We start from the raw sequence: 4,196 nt of genomic DNA, 5'->3' as shown, positions 1-4,196 counted from the left end.
TCCTTGTTTTATACAGATCCGTGGTCTCCCTGCTCCCGGGTGACCCTGGTGCTGACCTCTGAGACTCTGATTGTGGCTGTTGACTTGTCTGTGGCCTTTACTAATCACACCATAGAAAGAGGAGCAGCATCTTAACCTTCTTCGTATGCCACACTAACAGGAGGCATGCACAGAACAAGTGATCATTAAATATTTGTTGAATAAACACATCTGTTCCTTTCACAGTGCACAACTGTGGCCCGGTTTCCTGTTTTGCAACTGTCTCGTTGCTGCTATACAAGCTCCTGGAGGATAAAGACCATATTTTTCTTTGTCACCGGGTCCTAGCACCAACCCAGACATAAAAGGACTCGGTAGCACTTGATGGATGGGAAGGGGGATGGGCTTGGACTGTGGCCCATCAATCAAGCACTTCTTGGAGCTGTCTGGAGAGTTGGACGAGCACTGTTGTGAGCAAAGACAGCATGCTACACTGGGAAAGAGGTGGCCATTTAGGCTTGAGCACAAAAGGAAAAAGGGAAGCAGAAATGATTTGTTCTTTGAAATAAAATCCATTTCCTTTTTATTGATCTTGAGAAAGAAAGTGACATAGACAAATGGAATGCATGTGGACTCAAAAGGCCTCTTGTGAACTTTTTAGGTGATTCACACGGCTGGGCTTCAAACTTCTCCCCAAGTATCGTACATTTCCATGTGCACCAGGCTTTATGTCTCCTGGGACAGTGGATTCTAAGACCAAACTTCTAGCTTATCTACAAATGTTATCTCTTGCAATATCAGGACATTTGCCTGGAGTTTCTCAGAAAAGCTGCTGAGGAGTCTTCTTCCAAGGGCTCCTTGGATCATGCTTTCCTGTGTTGGTTGGCCTTTGTAATATTAGCAGGCATGGGACAGGTAAAGTACTTAAGCATCTGGGCTGTCCTATGTGGCCACTGAGCCATCTTCTGCTACCTCGTGAAGGGGGATGAGATGAGCCGTTCCAGCAGAGAGCCCTGGAACAGTAGCCCCCAGCTGACCTATCGGCTGATTTCACACACACACATAAGCTCAGGTGAGAGGAACCTCCCCCCAACGCACACGCCCCACCTCACCCTCACCCCCTATTCTCCACCCCACCCCCAGCCTGAATTACACAATGGAGAACAAAGAGAGTGGCTGTTGTCTTAATACTACATTGGTGGCGGTTGTTACTTAAGCAACAGATAACTGTCGCTCTAGCCTCTTTCCTTACTCCTGTCCACCTTTCTCTGTGATGTTCTCTGCCTCTGGAGCTACTCCTGTGTCCTTTCACTATGGCTGGCACACACTGAATCAACCCTAATCTCTGTAGCAAAGATGGTATCTTGTTTCTAAATTGGAACTGTGCTAAAACATGTTACAAGCACACACCCACTTACAACCCTATGTATGTATGCCTTGAAGTTTTAAGAAAAGAAAATATGTAATTGAATCTGAATGTAGAAAAGCAATACCAAGGGGCTGTATTTGTTAGGTTTGTCTTTATGACAAAATACCTGGGGATGGGAAAGGAGGTAAAATAGGCAAGATTTATTTTGGCTCATGTCAGCACAGTGCCAATCCAAGGTCAGCTATCTCTGTTGCTTTCACCCTCAGGCAAGGTACAATATCATGGCTTTCAGATGTGCTAGCACAGAGAGAGAGCCTCACTTCATGGCAGCCAGTATGGCAAAAAGAGAGGATGACAGGAATGCCAAGGCATGAGAGAGTCTTCACAGGCATGCCTATTATCCTAATTCCTCCAGCCAGGCCTTTCCTCCTCTTAGTCCTCTCTCTGAGCCCATCTATGGATTAAGCCCTTGGTGAAGTTGGAGCCATCAAGAAGCCTTTAACACACAAAACTTCAGGAGAGCTCTTGAGAGACAAACCAATGACAGGGACCCTCAACTGTCCAAAGCGAGAGCCATACATTTTAAGACATATTTCAGACACCCTTTTATATACTAGTATACGTCAAAACCAGCTCTAAAAGCAATACCTTGTGGTTAGCAAGGTGTGGTGGTTTGACAGAGAAATGTTCCCCACGGGCTCCTGTATTTGAACAGCAGGTTCTCGGTTTGTTTGGGGAGGGCTTAGGCAGTACAGCCTTGCTGGAGGAAGTACGTCGCTGGGGACAGGCAGCCAGATTATATGGACACAGTCTACTTCCAGTTTGTGCTCCCTGCTTTGCTGCCTGCATTTAAAGTGGGAAGCTGTCAGCCCCCTGCCTCTGCCTCCACTACCACCTCCACTGAAGCTCCCTCAGCTTATCCCAGGGGACTGGATAATACTAATTCTCTGTTCTATAGATCCCCTTGGTCACGGTTTATCACAGCAGCAGAAGAGTAACTAGTCCACAAAGCTCTGGAATTTTAAGGCAGTTTGCTAGAGGAGAACTTTAAAATATATTTGTATTTGTAGTTGACACATGGTACTTAAATGTAACTATTTTTATGGAGGGTAGGGTGACATTTAATACATGTGTGCAGTTTTAACTGATTAGATCAGGGTCACTGGAATATCTGTCACCTCCGTCATATGTCTTTGCATTGTGTTGAAGAAGATTGTTTCTACTAGTTATTTTGAAACTACCACTGATTAGTGTCAAGTGTATTTAGGGGAAAGATCTTATATTCAGCAGAGCCAGCAAGAACAGACCTTGTAATCTTATTGCAGGAAGCCCGAAAGGGTTCAGTACGGGTCGCTGTTACTTAGTCAATATTAAGGAGCTGGACTAGAAATATAGTCCACTGATAGAGCAGTTGCCTAGCAAGCACAAGGCCCTGGCTTCAAGCCACAGTTCTAAAACATTAAGGAACTGTGTTTCATCTGAGAGGAGCAGTGTCTGAGGCAGACGCCATGCTTTCTCTCTATCTTCCCTTTCAGCCCAAGGCCCCAGACATAGACTCTGGAAGCCTACCCCACAGGCTTACCAGTTTGTAATTTTATGTTTCAAATCCTGACTAAGGCAGAATACACTGGAACACGGATGAAATCTCTGTCCGGCTGACTCCAAGTTCAGTGCTACCCTATTAGATCTCAGGAGAATCAGTAACTGATCACAGCTCTCTTTCCTATCAGAGTGGGAACGGTGCCCTGAAAAACGGCAACCAGGCATCTCTGACCAGTTGGTTGGAGGTGGCTATTATGTATGGCACGTGGAGATAGTCAACCAAGCTGTAACAGACAGCTTGTGGACACAGCTGGCAGACACAGCTGGTGGACACAGCTGGCAGACACAGCTGGCAGACACAGCTGGCATCAGTTGGTGTAGAGTCTGAGGTGTGAAGGTACTGTCAGGTTTGTTCCTTCTGAGAACGCGGAGAGAAGAATCTGCCCCAGGAGTGAGGGCTTCTCTTCTTACCCTGGAGATAATCTCCCCTTCCTGTTTGCACATTGTCCTCTGTGCACATATGTTGGGATGCTTCTCCTTATTGTAAAACATACCAGTCATATTTGCTTATAACCCATGCTGAAGACCTCACTGAAACATGCTTACTGGAGCAGGGAGATTTTCTCCAAGGTAGGTCACATTCTGGTTTCCTGAGAAAGGAGGTATGGTCAAGGCTTCAATATGTCCTTTTGGTGGGTACCAAAATAGTTTTGTTCTCTCTTAAGTTGTATGCTGAAATGAAATTCCTTTTGCTTGAACACTTTCTCAGAGCTGAGGGTTGAACCCACAGCCTTGTATGCATTAGAAAAGTGCTCTAACCACTGAGACACCTATGAAACCCCATATGCTGAAATCTGAACTCTTGAGATAATGGCGGTGATTTAGGATCGAATCAATGCCTTGATAGAAGGAGCCCTGGAGAGCATTCTCACCACCCTTGTCCTCTGTCACATGAAGAAACTACAAAAGATCAGTGGTTTCTATTCTAGACCTCCATCCTGATAGCACCAGCTCAAGACTGTAACTTTGGGAAACGAATGTTGTTTAAGTTGCCTGGGATACGGTTATGGCAGCCTAATCAGTCTCTGGTGCTCCGTTTTCTCAGCAGCATCTAAGGCCTATGGCCAGAGGCAAGATAGGCTCTGGGTATTCATAACCACAGCTTTGGAAGGTGCACCCCCACAAGAAGGACAGCCAGAGCTGTGGACAGTGAACTGTTGCTGTCACTCAAAGGAGAACTAGTGTTACCTGACCTATTGGCAGGGTTGGCCCTGGGTCTTCCTTAGCCAGTGGAAGATGTGTAGGC

The sequence above is a fragment of the Micromys minutus genome (assembly GCF_963924665.1).
Source record: "Micromys minutus genome assembly, chromosome: 4".
NCBI classification, from domain to species: Eukaryota; Metazoa; Chordata; class Mammalia; order Rodentia; family Muridae; genus Micromys; species Micromys minutus.
The sequence above is the reverse complement of the archived record's forward strand: the minus strand, read 5'-3'. Positions refer to the sequence as shown.